We start from the raw sequence: 21,853 nt of genomic DNA, 5'->3' as shown, positions 1-21,853 counted from the left end.
TCATATTACTGAATGGAAGAAAATACATAGTGTGGCAGATGATAGCAAATGCTTTGATGAAGAAAAATACAGGAAAGAAAGGGGTTGGAAGGCTCTGATTGGCTGGCATGGTTGATAAGCTCACCCCTGAACACAGTGCTTTTGCAGAAATTTCATGGGCTCTGATTGGCTGCACATGGTCATGTGAGGCTCAGGAGACAGAGTCAGCTTTCAGAAGGAGGAGGAGGACCAAATTTACAGGGAAAACACCACCACCTGCTACCACAGGCCACTAGAACCCTCCTGAAGGACCAAATTTTTTTTTTAACAAATAAGAACTCTGAGAAATGCTGCAGATTATATATATATATATAATCTTCACTTAACTCAGTAGTTCTCCAGTCCAGTTAACCACGTGTTTTTGTGTAGTATCTATTAATGCTGACAGGACACACTTTGATAAACATCTAGCTATAAACGTATATGATTTCATCAATCCTCCCTGTAGAGTTCATAGTATTATTAGTAAATCTAGATTCTAAATTCTTAAATTTTTAAAAAACTTTTTAGACTGGAAGAACTTTATCCCCCTCTTTTTATTTCCTTTCATAAAAGTATGTGTTGGATGGGCGCCTGGGTGGCTCAGTTGGTTAAGCGACTGCCTTCAGCTCAGGTCATGATCCTGGAGTCCCGGGATCGAGTCCCGCATCGGGCTCCCTGCTTGGCAGGGAGTCTGCTTCTCCCTCTGACCCTCCCCCCTCTCATGTGCTCTCTCTCTCATTCTCTTTCTCTCAAATAAATAAATAAAATCTTTTAAAAAAATAAATAAAAGTATGTGTTGGCACAAGTGTCTTTCCTCAAATGTAATGAGAAGTTTGAAGGAATTAGCTTCTAAGGGAGACATGCCTCAATGGTTTAGCAAAGGACATACAAAGGATAAAATGAATGAATCAGGAGCACCTAGTTTTGATGCAGGAAGAAACCTTCCAAACCACCTGTTGTCCTGGTCAAATTAGTCTAGTTTAAGGAGAAACTTTTATGATGTTTTATAGAAATGTTTGCAAAATCACAGCCCTGTAAAATGTCATGTCATATTCCTTGTGACTTTGGGAAATGTCATGAAGTAAACTATACCAGTAGGGTTCTTAATGCTTCCAATAAAAGTCTCTCATGGAGAGGGAAACAGATATTTACAATTGCTGTTGAGCCACAGGTCACACAACATAAAGCAGCTGGTTGAATGACAGAAGCAGAAGACCCCAAACTATTCACAGCAGCTGTCCATGTCCGTGGATAAGGTCCAGAACTGACCCCATTATCAAGTCACCGATTCACTCCACCAAGTCATTTCAACCTCTAGGACACTGGATTCTCTCTCAGTGGACTCCGGGATAACAGTAATGACTCCTGAGGTGTAGGGAAAAAGGTCAGTGAATTTGTTGACTGAGGGACCACCTACCATTCTTTTCCCTCAGACAAGTTTTTTGTTTGTTTTTAAATAGTTCTGGTTTTCCTTCATTTTAAAATCTAATGCACAGACATTTATAGAATATTAAAATGCAACAGGAAAAAAAGTATGCATAATTTCTCAGTTTAGAAATAACCATTATTAAACCTCTGGTGACATGTTAACTTTTACATCCTTCTCTTTATGGTTCTGTGAAATACACAAATGAGTGTACAGTGTGTATTGTGTGGTGGCAAATAGGTAGTTCTGTGTACTGATTTATCTTAGCTTTACATTATAAATATTGCTCCACATCATCAGAAAGTCTTCTCATGTATCATTTTAATGGCTATGTAATAGTCCATGTATTAAATGCACTATAATTTATTCATTATTCTATTATAAATAGGAGATGTATGCTGCATCCACATCCTGATGTTTTGCCACTATAAATAAAACTGATGAAAAATTTGCACACAGGACTTCAGAAAATATAATATTTAGTCCCCTCAAGAATGATGGGAATTTTAGAAGGAAACATATAGGCTAATTGCTAATTTTTCCAAGTAAAAGAGTTTAGAAAGCCAGTGTTTCCATAGCTGTGTCTACTGTTGATGCAACACAGAAATTTGCTTTGATGTTGAGGAAGAGTTTTCTTTAAATTGTTGGAGGGAGAAAATTTCAAGAGGTTAAAAACTAGAAATTACTCTTTTTTTCCACCAAAACATAGGAAAAAAGCAACCATCGAACAAAATCATTAGGAGGGATCAAAACATTGGCATTATTACAAGGAAAAAACTGACGGCATTTAGAGTGTTGATGTAAAAGGTAAAGATTTATGGGATCTGAAGAGAAACCAGAGTATTGATCTAGGCAAATGGTAGCATTCAACTATCAGAAGTCTTGAGGGCCCTCTAAGAACAGAAAAGAGACAAGCTAAAGAAAGGGCAGGAGTAATCACTCCCCAAACAAGAGGCTTCTTCACATCTATGATCTGTTTTTCCAAAGATGTTAAGAATGTAGTTTATACCCAATGATAACGGAGACTTTATGAGCATAGAATATAATCATTCATATGTGTGTATACGTGTGTACATGTACATATATTCTTTTTCAAGTCATGGTTTTCCTCAGTAAGCTTCTATTAAGACTTTAGTAAAAACAGGAGTGCAATTATTTTGTCTACTACCCAAGTGCAGCAGGTTAGCTAATCCTGCCAGTAACATATGCTTGTTTCAAAGACTAAGCTGGCATTCCTAAACAAGTGCACCAACGAATCTCATGGGAAAGGTGCACTGTCCTAAACTTCTCCATGGGAGATCATTATGTTGGTTTTTGAAGCAAGTGGAACCTGTCCAATTAGCTATTTGTTCTCTGGCATGTCCCGTATCTTACCAAGGAAGCAATGGCCTTTTTAGTCTCTGCATCTTCAATGAATACTACACAACGCTTTAGGCCATTCTGCATCATTCATCTGGTGGTTTAAAAGACTGTCATTGTGGAAAACATGGCACCAAAACTTTGAGGTCAGGATCCCTCCACCCACTGTCTCCAATTTAGCCAGAGTGGAACCAGTTAATTATCTTGGAGAAACAATTCCTAGATTTTTCTTTTTTCAGCAAGGATATTTTTCCCCTAGTGGAGTGATTTTGATGGGTGGCTGAACATTTGACTGTGCACTAAAATCTAATTTCATTCCCTGCTGTTGTGGTAACGTAAGCTCTATTCCCCTGCACTGAGGATGGAAGGCGTCAGAGTGGCGACCTGGCCAATTTCCCATTGATCCTGTCCTCATCAATGGGACAGAGTGGGGAGGGAGAACTGACCTAAAGAAACCTTTGGCTCAGTGCCCTCAGAAGTCACGGTGTTAGTTTTCAGGCTCTGCCAGACACCGTGGCCAAGGCCAAGGGTGCTCCATCAAATCTATCCATTTCAATTAAAGGCTAGAGAGTTGGGAAGTAAAATAATCAATTTTGCAAGTAGAACTCAATCATCCTGTCGACACTTTATCTTTGCTCCGGATATACTTGTGCAGGATATGTTTAATATGACTCTCATGGCATTATTCACTGATGACACTTCTGGTTAGAGATTGATCAAAGCTACTTTGTAAAAGTTATCAAGCTAAGGAAAAGTGGCAAAATTTTTACATATGTGTCTGTTTGTGTGTGAATGTGTAATACAGGTGTGTATGTGGTGTACAAAATGTCTTTATGCCAAAGAGCTTATCTGTCTTTGAAAAATCTCCATGATCAAATGCCAAGCTCTTGCCAAGTCAGCTAAATTGTCATTTAATGTATATCCAATGCGTCAAATTTGTTGATTACCACATACCCCCCAAAGACAGAGACTTTTACTAATACCCTTTCCTTCAATAGTGATGCTGTCAACCATTACTACCTCTCAATGCAATGCTTTGGTCATTTATTGAGCAACTAGGATATACAGGCAGTGTATTTGGAGATATTCAAACATTATCTGGTTTGATCCTTAAGTGTCTGGAACAGACATAAATCCTAACAGGTAATTGTGCTCAACTTATTTATGTATCCCATTCTATTGTCATTAGTTTTTATATTGTTCTTGTTGAGAAGGGATCAATTCGGTGAAAGCAAGGACTAGGTCTACCTTCACCACCCTCTAGCATCTAGCAGTGTGTGTCTTTTGTTTAGACAATGGACAAAAGGTAGCTCAGAAAAGTGACCTCTGAGAGAAGGAAACAAATGAGGTAAGCCCTACAACTGCCTGAAGCTTACTGCTCGGAGGGTTTCCAGGCCATAGTGAAGGAAGAGGGAACTCAAAAGGAATCTTGGCCTCTCTGAGTGAAGGAGTCAGAATTGAGAGTTTGGACAGGCCAAGAAAGATAGGATTTACAAGGCAGTATTCAAGAGTACCAAAGAGGAAATGAATGCATGGAGAGAGGGGCTGCACAAAGAGAGCTCTGGAGACATAAAGAGGGTCCTCCTAAAGTCTCAATCTGGTTACTGATCAGTACATGCATGTGAGGACATGTCTAGAGGCTGGGGAAAGAACCACCTGGAAATAACAGTTGTAACAAACCCCAGAGTTCACAGAGGGCTAGAAATAGGTTGTGTTTTCACCAGCCAGAGTAAAAAAAAATAATAATAAAAAAGAACCTTGAGAATACGTGCTGCATTGAGTACACAGAAAGAATATTGCCTCAGTCATGGGGTAAAGCAGCTGCACAGCAGAAATACTGTTCTGAACCTGCTTAACTAAGCTGAAAAGCAAACCTTGAAAGTATGAAACTGTTTTCAAGAAAATTATCTGTATCCCAGAACAAAGCTTAAATATATTTAAAGAAATATAAAAATATAAAGCACCAGATAAAGTAAGATTTGCAGTCCCATCCTTCCACTAAAAAATTAATAGACATGCAAAGAAGCAGAAAAAATATCATTCATAATAAAGAACAAAATCAACTCACAGAAACAGAGTTAGGGATTACACAGATGACAGAAATAGTAAAGTCATTAAAACAGGTATAATAAATATATTTCATATGTTCAAGAAAGTGAAGGGGAATATGCACATACTAAGAAAGATGTGGAAGATATAAAAAGAAGACCCAAATTGAACTTCTAGTGGTAAAAACATATAATGTATTTGAAGTTAACATCAGATTAAACACTGAAGAGGTTAATGAACTCAAAGATACAGTCGTAGATAGTATCCAAAATGAAACAGAAAGAGAAAAAAATACTGAAACCACATAGCAACAACAGAGCTGAACTACTTCAAGGGGCATAATATACATGCAAATATAGCCCCTGAAAAGGGAAGACGATCATATTTAAAGAAATAGTGACCAAAATTTTTCCAAATTTGATTAGTACTTTTAAACTACAGATTTATGCCAGTACCATGCTGTCTTGGTGATCACAGCTTTGTAATATGGCTTGAAATCGGGCAACGTGATGACCCCAGCTTTTTCTTTTTCAACAATTCCTTGGCGATTCAGGGTCTTTTCTGATTCCATACAAATTTTAGGATTGTTTGTTCCAGCACTTTGAAAAATGTCACTGGAATTTTGATCGGGATGGCATTGAAGGTATAGACTGCTCTGGGTAGCGTAGACATTTTAACAATGTTTATTCTTCCGATCCATGAGCATGGAATATTTTTCCATCTTCTTGTGTCTTCTTCAATTCCTTTCATGAGTGTTCTGTAGTTCCTAGAGTATAGATCCTTTACCTCTTTGGTTAGGTTTATTCCGAGGTATCTTATGGTTTTTGGTGCTATTATAAATGGAATCGTTTCTCTAATTTCTCTTTCTACAGTTGCATTTTTAGTGTATAAGAAAGCAACTGATTTCTGTGCATTGATTTTGTAACCTGCCACATTACTGAATTGCTGTATGAGTTCTAGTAATTTGGGGGTGGAGTCTTTTGGGTTTTCCACATAAAGTATCATGTCATCTGCGAAAAGAGAGAGTTTGACTTCTTTGCCAATTTGAATACATTTTATTTCTTTTTGTTGTCTGATTGCTGTTGCTAGGACTTCTAGTACTATGTTGAACAATAGTGGCGAGAGTGGGCATCCTTGACGTGTTCCTGATCTTAAGGGAAAGGCTCTCAGCTTTTCCCCATTGAGGATGATATTCGCTGTGGGTTTCTTATAGATGGATTTTATGAACTTGAGGAATGTTCCCTCTATCCCTATACTCTGAAGAGTTTTAATCAGGAAAGGATGTTGTATTTTGTCAAATGCTTTTTCTGCATCAATTTAGAGGACCATATGGTTCTTCTCTCTCCTCTTAATAATGTGTTCTATCACATCGATTGATTTGCAAATGTTGAACCACCCTTGCATCCCGGGGATAAATCCCACTTGGTCATGGTGGATGATCCTTTTAATGTATTGTTGGATCCTATTAGCTAAGATTTTGTTGAGGATTTTGGAATCCATATTCATCAGGGATATTGGTCTGAAATTCTCCTTTTTGATGGGGTCTTTGCCTGGTTTGGGGATTAAGGTAATGCTGGCCTCATAGAATGAGTTTGGAAGTTTTCCTTCTCTTTCTAGTTTTTGGAACAGCTTCAGTAGAATAGGTATTATTTCTTCTTTGAATGTTTGGTAGAATTCCCCAGGGAATCCATCAGGCCCTGGACTCTTGTTTTTTGGGAGGTTTTTGATCACTGCTTCAATCTCGTTACTGGTTATTGGCCTATTCAGGTTGTTAATTTCTTCCTGTTTCAGTCTTGGCAGCTTATAGGTTTCCAGGAATGCATCCATTTCATCCAGATTGCTCAGTTTATTGGCATATAGTTGTTGACAATAATTTCTAACAATTGTTTCTATTTCCTTGGTGTTAGTCGTGATCTCTCCCCTTTCGTTCATAATTTTATTAATTTGGGGTCCTTTCTCTTTTCTTTTGGATAAGTCTGGCCAGTGGTTTATCGATCTTATTTATTCTTTCAAAGAACCAACTTCTAGTTTCGTTGATCTGATCTACTGCGCTTCTGGTTTCTAATTCATTGATCTTTGCTCTAATCTTAATTATTTCACATTGATATACCACCTTACACCAGTTAGAATGGCAAAAATGGACAGGGAAAGAAACAACAAATGTTGGAGAGGTTGTGGAGAAAGGAGAACCCTCCTACACTGTTGGTGGGAATGCAAGTTGGTACAGCCACTTTGGAAAACAGTGTGGAGGTGCCTCAAAAAATTAAAAATAGAGCTACCCTATGACCCAGCAATTGCACTACTGGGCATTTACCCCAAAGACACAGATGTAGTGAAAAGAAGGGCCATATGCACCCCAATGTTCATAGCAGCAATGTCCACAATAGCCAAACTGTGGAAAGAGCCAAGATGCTCTTCAACAGATGAATGGATAAAGAAGATGTGGTCCATATATACAATGGAATATTACTCAGCCATCAGAAAGGATGAATACCCAACTTTTACATCAACATGGATGGGACTGGAGGAGATCATGCTAAGTGAAATCAGTCAAGCAGAGAAAGTCAATTATCATATGGTTTCACTTGTTTGTGGAACATCAGGAATAGCATGGAGGACATTAGGAGAAGGAAGGGAAAAACGAAGGGGGGGACATCGGAGGGAGAGATGAACCATGAGAGACTATGGACTCTGAGAAACAAACAGGGTTTTAGAGGGGAGAGGGGACGGGGGATTGGTTAGCCCAGTGATGGGTATTAAGGAGGGCACGTACTGCATGCAGCACTGGGTGTTATATGAAAACAATGGATCGTGGATCACCACATCAAAAACTAATGATGTATTGTATGGTGACTAACATAACACAATAAAATTTAAAAAATTTTAAAAAATTATAAATTAGGAAGAGTAACAGATCAATAGTAATAAACAATAAAACAGAGAACAATTATAACAATATGCTGTAATAAAAGTTATGTGAATGTTAAAAAAACTACAGATTTGAGAAGTTACACAATCCACAAATATAAAAATCACAAAGAATATTACACCAAGGCTATTGTATTCAAATTTCTTAAAGATAAAGAGAAAAATCTTAAAGCATCCACAGAGAGGGGGGAAAGGGCACTGTATCTAGAGAAGAACAAAAATAAGAATGAAAACGGAAACAGTGCAAACCAGAGAACAATGGAGTAATGCTGGGAAATTACTTGTGAATGCAGGGGAGGGAGGGTGTGTCAACCAAGAATGCTAGATCAGATGAATATATCTTCCAAAAATGAAGGCAAAATGAAGTCACTTTCAGAGAGACAAAATCTGCAATAGCCCATCAACAGTGGATCCGCAGTACATGAAATGTTAAACGTATTCCTTCAAACAGAAGAAACACACAGATGGAAATGGGAAACCACACAAAGGGATGAAAGAACTCCTAAAATGGTGACTATATGGGTACATATAAAGGATGTTTTCACTTATGTTTAAAAATCTCTTTAAAATGTTTAATTTTTTTGAAGCAAATTTTAAAAAATTAGTATGTGGCTTATAAATATATAGCAGTTTTTATCTTATTTTATTTTTCCTTCCACAGAGAGGGAGGCAAATCATAAGAGAGTCTTAATTGTAGGGAACAAACTGAGGGTTGCTGGAGGGGAGGTGGGTGGGTAACTGGGTGAAGGGCATTAAGGAGGGCACCTGATGTAATGAACACCGGGTGTTATATGCAACTGATGAATCACTAATTTCTACCCCTGAAACTAATAATACTCTATATGTTAACTACATGGAATTTAAATTAAAAAAAAAACATATAGCAGTAAAATGTAAGACAATCATAACACAAAGGGAAAGAAAGGGAAAATGAAAGAATACTTTTTTAAGATAAAAGGATAACCACTATAAAAATTAAACCAGCCACTAAAGAGAAAATACAAAGGGCTATTGCCAATAAGCAAATAAAGATAATTTGAATCTGTAAAGTATTCAGTCCAATAACTCACTGCATTCTCCCTGTTTCTGTGCTGGTTAAAATGTCATCTCTATCTGTTTTTGCTCCAGAATACCTGGTGAACTCCTACTCATCTCCCAAGGATCAGTTTAGCTAACACCTACTCTGGTGAGCCTCCCGATGACCTCTACAGTATGCATATTTTTAGAAAAATAATTATGTAATGACCTTAGTATTGTTTGTTTCCATGCTAACTCCTTACTAGACTTTAAGTTCTTAAGAAAAGAGGCAATTCATTTTCATGTTCATATTCAGCAAAATAGTGTAACTCTTCCCCACAATAGGTCCTTAGTAAACATTTATTGAATGAATAGAAGAGACTATAGTCAATGCTTCTATTATTTCTAAATTACCATATGGGTCTTGCCATCCAAAGCAGATTTAACTTGCTAGCACCTGGTGACCTCCTTAATTCTAAAATAATCTTTTGAAAGACTGACAACTCAGTTTAAATAATACTTATCCTTATTACTCCTGAGGTCATCAAATATTTCTAGTAAAATAATAAGACTAGCTCCAAGGAGAGTTCATGTGTTATCTAGTTCCAAGAAAAATCCAAGATGTCTTTGAGAATTTCTACTATTAACATGATCTATGAACTCCTTTCTGTCAATAGTCTGCACGGTTCCACTCAAATGATTCCTTTTCATAAAGTCTTCCCAGTTTCCCAAAATAGAAATAATCTTTTGCCTCTTCTGAGCTCCTTTGGCTCCTTGCATATCCATTTGACCATCAGTTATAGTATTTTTGGATATAAACTAATTCTGTGTGCTTAACTCTGTTCCTAGACTATGAGCTCCTTTAATTTTATTCATCTGCCTGTCCTTCTCTGGAGCATACTAACAAATTTAGCATAAGTTCAATTACCATCTAAAAAAATGAATGAAGGATTCAGAACACAATATGCACAATTTGATAAAGTTTGTCACAACTCTATGTAATAGTGAGGATTGACTGAACTAAGATTTATACAGGGAGAAACTGAGGCTTAGAGAAAAACAGCAACATAATGCCTTTGCAAAATGTTTTTTTTATCATTCACCTAAAATTCTGTATCTATTTTATGAAATTTTAGAAGATACTTGAGATTTCTTAACAAGAGGCCAAAATTCTATTTTTACTTTTGTTTTCTTCTTCAAAAATACTTTTGGAAATATTGTTAGAGATCCATACTGCTTATCAGTTCACAAGTCATTCCATTATTCCTTCACTCACCTCTTCTTTCAATACGTGTTCATTGTGGGTTATGTATGTGCAAGTCATGGTACCACTAAAGGATGAACAGACAAAGATTGATAAAATCACAGCCTCTGCCCTAAATGTGCTTCCGGTGATAGAAAAGATGCACATAAACAAAATATTAATGGCACGCATGTACAAACTTAATGATATAGGTACAAAGAAGAGATGCCTATCTAGAAAAAAGTGAGGGACAGAAAGGGCATGCCTGAAATAAAACCTAGGTGGGGGCAAGGGTATATAGTAGAACAAATACAACAGGACATTATCAAGAGAGATGTATATGCAAAATGTAAGTAAAAGACAAAAAACAAAATTTAACTTTATTCTGAAGACAGAGAATCACTGAAGTGTTTTAAGTGACTGACATGTTTATATTTGCATTAACAGAATGTCAGTGAATTGTATAGCGGATGTGTTGGAGAGAGAATGATTCCAATGAGAAAGATAATGAGTTTGCACTGGGATTCATTTTCCTTACCTAGAGAATGACATGAAAGCAACAGAGGATTCCAAGAATCTATGATTTTCTAAATGTGGTGTCTCTCCTTTGACATGGTCTGAGGGTCAGGTATAGCACTTGCCTCTAAATCTCATCATCTCTAAAATGAGGAATTTGGACAAGGCAATCTCTGAGGTCTCCTTTCACACAAATAATCCATGATCCTAAGGCCATTTTCTTTCTTTCTCTCAGGTAATAACAGAAGTGTCAGAGTGTATAAAACAATGTTCAATAATTTTTCAATTAAAAAAATACAGGAAGATAGTACTCAGATGTCTACTCATCTCCAGCAATTAGAAAGTAATTATACTGCAAGTTTTTAAAAAGTCTCCCCAAACTTGATAGCTCAGCAAGAATTATTAATTGAAACTAAAAATAAACATGTAATCCTCTTCGTGTTCCCCTTTTCTACTACCCTAGTGTGATATCCCCAGTGAGCCCCTCCCCATTTCAGCAAGTAAGAAAATATGCAACTAGCCTTCCATTATTGATTCTTTATTAGAATCATGTGTCTTGCTTGAACAGAAAACTCTGCGGGTGACTGAGGGCTCCCGGTGCCCACTGGGTAATTAAGCTTGGGATTATGAAAGTTGGAATTGCTTACACCCGCCCTGGAGCTCCTGGAAGACCATCACAGCTGACCCTAAATGCAAATGGTATATATATCATTTGCCAATGGGAAAGAAAATGTAAATTGGAACTCAGAAGTCCAGGCTGTGGTACAAGACTACCTCGGGTTTTCAACCAGCTCCATCTCTAAGAGTATGATCATGAGAAAACTCACAGACCTATGTAAAACTCAATCACTCCTCTAAAATGGGGATAATAATGACAATACCCCTATCATTTTGTGAGTAGATAATAAGATGCTTAGCTCCCTGTTTAATACTGGAAACTACCTCCATCTGCTACTGATCCCTCTCACTTAGCTCAACTTTTCCACTTACTGTGACACTTACCACCTTCCAGCATACCATATAATGCACTTATTTATTATTTTTATGCTTATTTCTCTTTTTTAAAAAGATGTATTTATTTGGGAGAGAGAAAGAGAGAGGGCTGGGGGCAAGGGCAGAGGGAGAGAGAGTCTTAGGCAGACTCCATGCTGAGCTCAGAGCTGGATGCAGGGCTTGATCCCACAACCCTGAGATCACAACCTGAGCCAAAACCAAAGTCCAGCACTTAACTGACTGAGCCACCCAGGCATCCCTATGCTTATTTATTTCTCCACCACTATGAAGAATATGTGATCCATGAGGGCAGAGCTCTTTGCTTTGTCTGATGATTATCCCAAATGCCCAAAATGTTTCCTGGCACAAGTAGGTACTTGATAAACAGTTGTTTAATAATTAACTCATTAATTAACAGTGATTTTGGACATTAGCATATGATGAATGTTAGACTAATTTATTATCATTGATATCATCATCAAAATTCTATGTAATTTGGTATTTTTTGCACTTATCAAGAATTGCCTTATTTACTCTTATTTTATTTTTCCACCACTGATAGCATCCGTGGTTACATTTGCAAGAGATGATGAAATCAGATTTGGTTCCTCTGGACTCAGCGTGGTTGACTGCCTACTCGGCCAGGCACTCTGCCACATGCTGGGGAGATGGAGAGAAGGAGAGCTAATTCCCAGCCTTGGAAGCTTACAAACACGGTAGTGATTATTACCTTGCAATTAATGAACTGAATCTGAAGCCTCTAATGAGTTCATTCCTTATCTCATTATATCACTTGTGATCCTCACATACACACACAGATAAATGGCCTTTCCTCTCCTTCCCTAACCCAGGAACTTCAAGGAGAACCTAAGGCAACTTCCATGGCAAGAATAAACAGGGACTGTGAAAATCACTGGGGAGACTTCTTAAATAGGGAAGGACTGCACCAAGAAATTCTGGCTCAGTAGGTCTGAGGTGGGGGTCAGAAATCTACATTTTTAAAAACATCTCAGGTGATCGTTTCCCAGTTGGGTTGCAGACAATACATGGAGAAATAGTGATTTAGAGGGTGTATTTCATCTGGGAAACAGTTATCAGAGCATGTGATAGTTTGGGATTGTGTGTATAGTGCTAGGAATCATGAATAATGTTTGCCAAGGGACAGTGGGGCTGAAATATGCATCAAGGTTGTCAACAGGAGCCATGGCTAAGGAAACGACTGAGAAAAAAGGGAGAGAATCCAGGAATTATCAAGAGACAGAGGACAGTCTTCCTAGGCGGACAAGCTTGCTCTCAACTTCAACTTTGGAAGGGGACTTGCAGCAGAGAACCATCCTGTCACCCTGCAGCTTCTTCCCTTCACTCAGTGCTTTCCAAGAAGCGGAGGCATGACCTAGGGTAAACTGAGGCAACAGCTGGTCATTGGCATGGCTTTCTGTTTGTCTGATTTTATTTTTAGTCTCTCTCTTTTTATTGATTGTTTGATTGGTCTATTTGAGGCGCTGAGGGCAGAAATGTGCCCTTTAGAGATAGACACTAATGAGGACAAGGCAGACTTTCCTCTAAAAATTCCACATATAAAAAAATAATAAAATAAAATTAAAAAATAATACAGGTAGATAGAAGTTTATTAGTATTTGCATCTATGCTTTTGTACTGGTCTATATGCTGTTAATTCCACATTTGACTCTTAAGATGTTCAGGATTCTAGATGCTAAATATTCTTATCTAACATTTTAAAAAAAGAGAGAGAAGTATGTAAGAGAAAATGATTCTTGTATCAGGAAAGTACCCAAGAGAGCCCAGTGTTCAGTGGGGAGGGAAAGGAGGCAGAGTTTATTAAGAAAGAACATAACCCTTTTGTAGAGAATCAAGCAGAAGGACCCTGAACCAAGACACTGAACTGGGAGTCTCAATTTCCCTCCCCAAAACTAAATTTGCTATTACCACACTGTGTGGTCTTAGGAGACATCTGTTTATAATCCTATCAGGGTCCTTAACCCCCATCTTCTCAGGTAGAGTCTTGGAGTAGACCACAGAGCTGTGTCAGCCTCATGTGATTATAGTATTAGATTAACATGTGAAGAAACGATGTGCATGAGATTTCTCCCTGCGACACATCGAACAGAGACAACTCCAGCTGTTCACATAAAATGCACGTTTCATTTCTGAAAAGCTCTGTCAAGCCCTCCACAGCTTTGCCAGAATCAGAGCTTACTCACAGCTGTGGGATGGTTTCATTTTATTGTCTTCCTCTCTACTCCCCCTCTCCAACCCACCATGGGCCATCAACAAAGCCTTCTTGCCATAACTTCCCTTGTGCACAAATTGGAAAACTTGATGGACCAAATGCCATTCGAGACCATGTCACTTTTTCTCCAGAAGGAGAAAGGAGTGCTGTTTCCTTCCATCTGTAGTGATGACAGTCTTCAGCCAGACCTGAATATGGTAATTGTTCAAGAGAGCAGCTACTTTTCCAGCATTTTCTACATGACATCCACTGCAGTTGTCCATTCTCTTTTCTCACAAAGATCCTGTAATATTAGTGATTTTTGAGGAGGCAGGCTTATAAAGGAGACATTTATGAAATTGGTGGAAACCACCCTGGATTCTTAACTCTGTGAGGCAAGGTCACAGGCTAACTTGCCCGGACAAATATTTTTTTGTCCTATTGATCTCCAGGTCGGGATCTGGTATACTGTTTCATTTCTCCTGTTTCGTGATTGGTGAAAGCATTACCAATGATAAACGCAATTCTCTTTTGTCTAGGAATGGTCTGTCTTTGTCTTTTCCCATTTTGATATGGAAGAATAATGCAACTGAAACAGTTGTTTGTTCAAGTGTTGCTGGCCCATGGGAAGTGCATTGAGTAAGAGGGATTCAATCATCATCATCAACCTTGGGGGGGGTGGTGTTAGGAATGTCTGAGTTCATCTGACACTATTTCAGTGCTTACAGGTCCGTTTCTGTACTGTATGTCACAAGATTCCTGAATTAATTATGCCACAATAAAAAGACCAGATCACTGAGGACAGAGATCTTCAGATTATGAATGAAGGTTGCATTGTACCTCTCCTACCCATCTCAGGAATGGTCCAACTTCTTGCCACAAAACTGCAATTGCTATGTGTCGGAAGAGAGCCCAAATCAGAGAAATGTTATGCAAGTCTTACACCGGGACCAAGGATTTTGGACTTTAGAAAAGTATACTCCTTGGGCGCCTGGGTGGCTCAGTTGGTTAAGCGACTGCCTTCGGCTCAGGTCATGATCCCGGAGTCCTGGGATCGAGTCCCACATCGGGCTCCCTGCTCGGCAGGGAGTCTGCTCCTCCCTCTGACCCTCTTCCCTCTCGTGCTCTCTATCTCTCATTCTCTCTCTCTCAAAAAAATAAATAAAATCTTTAAAAAAAAAAAAGTATACTCCTTTGAGTCAGGGTTAAATTACACATGGCCTGCTTCCATGTCGCCAATAGGCATCCATGAGGCTAATAAATTTGTTTGAGGTTCTATGAGCCCAAAGCATCCCTGATTCAGAACCAAAAATATGTTTAATTATTGTTATTGTCATTTTTAACGACTTCCATAAGTACTATGGCTGAAATAAAAAAATAAATATACTAGAATGATAAATGATCATATGATCCCAAATAAAACACCTAATATGCAAGAGACTTTTATTTAAGATAAATCTGGATCTCAACATAAATGAGAGTCATTTTACTTCTTAATGGCACTGGGGCATAGGCTACTGTGGGAAATAAAGGAGCATAGAAACTTGGTTGCTAAACCTTTCATCAGTTTCTGATGAACAGGGTGGGGGTGGGAATCTTGGGGAAATTTCCATTAATACTCAGGAGGGCACATAACATCAACCAAATCTGCCCCCCAGAGGAAATATTCAAATAAAACAATTTCCAGGTAAAAAATATTTGAACTTGGTAAAACAACAATAAAATTTTAAAATAGCATGCTATTTTGCTGGAGTGGCTATAGCCAGAATTCGGCAATTCTCTCACTGTTGGACACACAGAAATCCAACAGAATCAAATTAACTTTATTTTTGATCAAGATGAATAAAGCTGTAGGAATTTAGGGGCTGACTCAGTCAAAGGAAAGTTTGTTGAGGTGATGGCTGACTGAGGAATAAAAATGTTGCTGATAAGAAAATGCAGCGTCTTTCTTTTATGAAACAGCTCACCTCTTCCCTCAGGACTCATGCTGCATCTGATCTATAGTTTTAAACCAGAAAATATATAGGAACACCCTCTTCTAAGTGAAACCCGTATGCAGATATGAGGTAGCTGCACTAGAAACAGTAGAAGCAGCAATGGTCACACTAGTACTGATAATGGCAGCAGTGGTCAGAAGCGGTTGTAGTATCAGTTACAGTAGTAAGAGCAGTGATGGTAACAGCAGAGGTCATGTTTCTACCATAAAACCAGGGCCGGCAGACCGGGAGCCTACCTTCCCGTATGCCTCTCCCATTGTATAGACTAGGAAAACTAGTTAGGAGAGGACAGAGGGCTTATATGAGGTCTTCAAAGAAGTAAATGAAACACCTAGGAACAGAATTCAAATTTTGTAATTCTCAGTCTTAAAAGATGTTAAAAATAGAGCTAGCTACCCTACAATCCAGCAATTGCACTACTAGGTATTTAACCCAAAGATACAGATGTAGTGAAAAGAAAGAGTACATGCACCCCAAGGCTCATAACAGCAATGTCCACAATAGCCAAACTGTGGAAGGAGCTGAGATGCCCTTCAACAGATGAATGGATAAAGAAGATGTGGTTCATATATACAACAGAATATTACTCAGCCATCAGAAAGGATGAATATCCAACATTTTCATCAACATGGATGGAACTGGAGAAGATTATGCTGAGTGAAATAAGTCAAGAAGAGAAAGACAATTATCATATGGTTTCATTTATTTGTGGAACATCAGGAATAGCACAGAGGACCACAGGGGAAGGGAGGGAAAACTGAACAGGAAGAAATCAGAGAGGGAGGCAAACCATGAGAGACTCTGGACTCCAGGAAACAAACTGAGGGTTACAGAAGGGAGGGCCTGGGGGGATGGGCTAACTGGGTGATGGGTATTAAGGAGGGCAGGTGTTGTGATGAGCACTGGGTGTTATAAGCAACTAATGAATCATTGAACACTACATCAAAAACTAACGATGTACTGTATGTTGGCTAACTGAACATAGTAAGAAAAAAATAGAACATAAATCTATGATTCTCAAAGCCGTTCAAGAGGTAGAAAATCTGGAACTCATGGCGGTCTTTGTGGAGCACTGAGACATGTTACATAGCTATGCCTTCATATAAACTAAGAATATTCCCAGCAAGAAACCATGATTCGTGCTCTTTGTCTACAATGCATTCATTAAAGGGGGCAGGGGAGGAAGCTGCTAAGGTATCCTAATGAACAGTTTCTGAGTCTTTACATTAATATTTTTTTTCCTTAGTGAGCATTTATTTGGATTTTTTTAAGGAGGCCATAGGAAAATGGAGGTGGAATATTTAAACAAGAATATCTTGAGAGGTTGCAGTGAGAAGGGTTATTTAAGTGTTGAAAGAATCTCATGTGTTCATACATGTTTCCTATGAAAGATACATTTCCAGCTTGGATCCAATCTTAAAATTACTCTTTAAGTAAAGTTTTGGAGCTGTTGATGGAAGAAGAACCCAGAGACCTGAGAATCCAGAGTTCTCATATGTGAGAGAGAAATCCTTAAGACTGAAACAAGAGAGAACAGACATTTCCCAAGATGGCTTAGTGACAGCAGTCTTGTCTGCAGAGCATAGTATTAGGAGTTAGTTGGACAGTTTAGGTAGTCAGGGCTGGGGTCCCCAGTGAGAAAATATGGAGTCAGGACAGTTAAAATAAAACAGCATTAACATTCTGTTTTACAGCGTAGACAGGACCACACTAGCATTCTGATCTACAATCTTTGCTGAAATGACTTCTGCAAAATGTCCTAAAATAAGGGAATTAACCACAAAGCATTTGTCACTATCAGAGGCAAGGGGCAGTTTATAGACATAAGCCCCCAGATGTCAGCTGAGAAAGATCATCAGCACGTAGACATTAACCTAATAGGTAGACAGATACATGACCAAAGCCCTGATTGGCATGACTCAGCACACCCTGACTGCTTAAGATAGTTCTGCAAAAGAGCTCATAAAACCCCCTAAACTTAGAAATTCTGACAGCAACCCTCTCGGGTCCCCTCCCTCTCCAGGAGCTTTGTACTATTGCTCAATAAACTTTGCTTTGCTGCCCACCACTTTTGGTCTGGCATAACTCTTCATTCTTCAAAGTGGCATGACCAAGAACTTCAGGCACTAAAGGCAGAGAAATCCTGCAACAATAGTAGAGGGCTAAAAAATAAAGGTTGTTTGAGGAAGTCAACCTTTGCAGCACCAACTAACATGGGCTAGGATCACCTAGAATATGCAGAAGGGAATCCTCAGAAGATGGACAATCTAAGGAGATCAATCTTCAGAGTTCTGTTTTAAACAATTCTGTGATAAAAAGGGATTAGAAATTAGTATCAGACATCCCCAGGATGCCATCAGTAGTATGTTGTATATAATTATGCTTCAGTGAACAGTGTATTATACAGTGTCTGGTTCTCATTCCCGAGAATGGTTCCAGCATTCTCTGCTAATCCTGTCATCTCCATGAAATCTTGAATTACAGGACTGATTATCATAAACAGGGAGTTAGGTTAAGGGGACATTAATTGACCATCAAAGTCAAGATCCGTGTGTGCAGACTGACAGACTCCACACTGACAAAACGTTCGGCAGCTCCTTCCTAAATGTGTAATAACACGATGATACAGCACTGCCAGTAGATAGGCAATGGCAGATGCAAACATTTAAGGGGAAAAATAAAGGAAGGGAACAAAGAAAAGAAATCCACTATTTTCCCCTGTAATTTTTACAGAAAAAAAATCATTATTACTCTACATTAGCTCTAGATCACAGGACCTGAGAATTGTGTGACAAAAGATTATTTGGAGACAAACTTCTAGATTATTAAAGTATCTTTCTCCAGCCCTTCTCCTAGTCCGTTAAGCTACAGCTTCCTTTCTCCCCTTCCCACCGATCCACTACCCTACATTCTCCTCCCTTTTTCATCTTCCACTCCATAACCCATTGTCTTATAGCTGGTTAGCTCACCCGATCACCGTGGTCCAAGCTCTCAATCCCCTGTCCTCCCAAGAATTAGACCTCGTAGAACAAGGTTGCTTTCATGCTTTTGAAAAAAAGCACTAGGCACCTATCATCTTTAATGATAACTCCTACATTCAAGCATTTGAATAAAGATTTCCTTTGCAGCCTTGCCAAATGAGGAGAGGTACCCTTTGTGCTTTGCTTTAATGGGTATGGCAGACAGAAAGAGGAGAGGTTCCGCCATTATAAAGTGTGCTGGGGTTGCCTACAAAGACTATCAGTGACCTTTAGAGCAGACAAACAATGATATCTGGAGCAAATTTTGGTACTGTAATTCTGCCCCAGGCACGGCAGGAGTCTGCGGTAGAAGCCTCATGCTCAGAGCTAACTCTACTATTTGGCCTCGGGAAAAGTTTCCTGGCCAAGTTTAAACCCCTGGAGACTAGGAGTGTACAATTTAAGCACTAATATAACCTAAGAGGTAAGGCAACAATACTAGTGCTCCCATAATGGAAAGATCATTATTTTTAGGTTTGTATAGAAAGCAGAGCTGGCAGCTGTGAGGGAAAATGCACCCTTTGAAAAGAACCTACCATTGTTATATTTAAGCTGTTGGGATACAGCTTTTGACTTTGAGGCAATTGTCATCTGCTCAGAATTACCCCATGAACAGTCACAGGCTTAATGATTTTGAAAGTAGCAATATACAAACAAAGGAAGGTGAGGGGCTAGGACTTGAGAAGTGTTTTATGACCCATTAGTTCTTTGTCTGCTAAAGAATTTGTTGCCATACTAAGAGCAGATGGAGAAGGATAATGCCACCTTTTAAAGAAAGAAATTTATTTATTTATTTATTTTTGCTCATAAATATTTACCTGTCTTTCTTTAGGCAGGATAACAGAAAGGTTTAAGTACTTGGTCAAACAGACATCATTTAAAATATTAGATCTGCTACTCACAACTGTGTGGCCATGGATAAGTTACTTCTCTCAGTTTCCGGTTATTTATCTGATAATAAATGGACATAATATCAGCATGTCTCAGAGAGATGAGGCATAATGTTTCATTCACTCTACATATAGTCATTGGCAGCTACTCTATGTCTGGCAATATGTCAGGTGCTAAGGATACAACAGAGAACAAGACAGACACAAGATCCCTGCCCTCTTAGAACCTTATGATCTAGTGAATCAGATGAGAAAATAATGTGTGTTACTGAGCACAGTGCCAGGCAAAAAGTAGAGATACTTAACTGCATGGTAGGCTTTATTCAATGGTAATGCCTCACTATAAATTTCATTGTGCATGGGGGTTAGGCTGATCAGCTTTGATCCCAGTTCTACTCCAGAAGAATGACTTGGCTGGGGGTAAGCCATGTAAAATCTTGGAGTGTGTTTCTTGTCTGCAGATTGGGGGCAGTATCTACCTCCCAGTGTTGGGGTAAGGATGAAATGAGGTAACACAGTTTCTGGCATTCACGAAAAGTTTTTGAGTCAGAAATCCATCAGACTGAGATACGGACAAACTGATAATGGCAGAAGAGGACTGAATCTCTGAGTCTGAAATCCAATGAAACAGCTGGCCAATTCTGTCCTTAGTACTACCTGATTACCCTTTATTAACGACGGCTATATTCCAGGTATCATACTATGGGCTGTGCAGGAGGCAGAAGTTGAAAAGCACAGCTCTCTAGCTGGGAGGCCCTGGGATACAATCATGTCTGATTCCCAGGGCCATGTTGGTGAGCAGACCTCTAGACCAGTGAGTACAATGTAAACAGTGCTTTGTCATTCTGCAAGCATGGATATCTACCTGGGAGGACACTCACTGTCACATATGCATGCCACACTAAAGCCACACTAACCAGGTGGAGGAGACCAGAAAAAATAGCATCTGTGGGGATTCCACTGGGGGCAAGGCACTGGGCCAGGTGCATTAAACATCTCCCTTGATCCTTCCAACAATTTTGTGAGGGACATGCTTCTGTGCTACATTTTAAAGGTATGGAAACTAAGATTTAGAAGGTATAATTCACTTGAGCAAGATCAAATAATCAGTAAAAGACAATGCAATATGTGTACCCCCAGGTCTTACTGACTGAATTTTTTTTTCCCTACTATACATTGATGCTTCTCACTGGTCATGTATAGATTAAAGTTTTCCTTGGGGGGGGGAAAGTAAGTTAAGGAAAGAGCAAACAATTAAATAAATTGATTCAAAGTGTCATCCAAGTGCAATGCACTATTAATGTCAAAGATCCAAAAGAAACACAGAATTTTCCAGGTAGCATAATTTACCCAAGAAAGCGAGGTCTGTTTCAGGGCCAGTATTCAAGTTATTTTTGTGTTGATTTTTGCTTGATCCCTTTACAGGATATAATTGACTGTGACCATATGCAGTAGACTTCTAAAGGACATGAATATACACCTTGATTTTGAGTAGGAACCCAGGACATGATTCTGAAATCATTATGGTGGTTAATGAGCATATTAAAATGGTTATATCATCTGGAACTATTCATAAATTGCAATATAATTGGGTCAGTTGGTAGACATTATGGAAATACGGATTCAGGGAGAGAATCAAGGTAACCAAACAATGTGTGGCCAAGGATCAGGGTCTTAAAAGAGGAGACTTACTTGTCCCTTGAGAGGTCAACTCACCAAATTCATGAGATTAGTCATCTCAAGTGATTTTCTTTATGACAGATTTATCTCAATTCAATGGCAAGAATAGATGTGCTTAGAAATTCAGTCAAGGCTTGGCAGGATGTAAAAGAATTCTGTAGCTTGGTCAATGGTACTATTAAATCTGATGTTATGTATGTTAAAAAAAAAAAAAAAAGGAGAAGGGTATTTCTGCATCCAGGAAGAAAAATGGGAGAACAACACTTTGTCAATATTGATTCAGTATGGTCCAGGAAAACAGACACTAAGTAAAGCACTACCCATATTATGGACACCAGGGAGAGTTCAAGAGGTGTCTCTACCACCTTGAGATGCAAGATATCTTATCATTTTTTGATCTACTTTCTGTTCACAATGGAATAACTGCAAAATATGATGTAGATTACTGAGAATTACTGATGTATATATTCTGATTATTTGCAAG

This window comes from Eumetopias jubatus, unplaced genomic scaffold (genome assembly GCF_037043125.1).
Source record: "Eumetopias jubatus isolate StellerSeaLion01/CBP00866 unplaced genomic scaffold, mEumJub1_p1.0 scaffold_10, whole genome shotgun sequence".
In the NCBI taxonomy this organism is placed as follows: domain Eukaryota; kingdom Metazoa; phylum Chordata; class Mammalia; order Carnivora; family Otariidae; genus Eumetopias; species Eumetopias jubatus.
Note: the sequence above shows the minus strand (reverse complement) of the source record.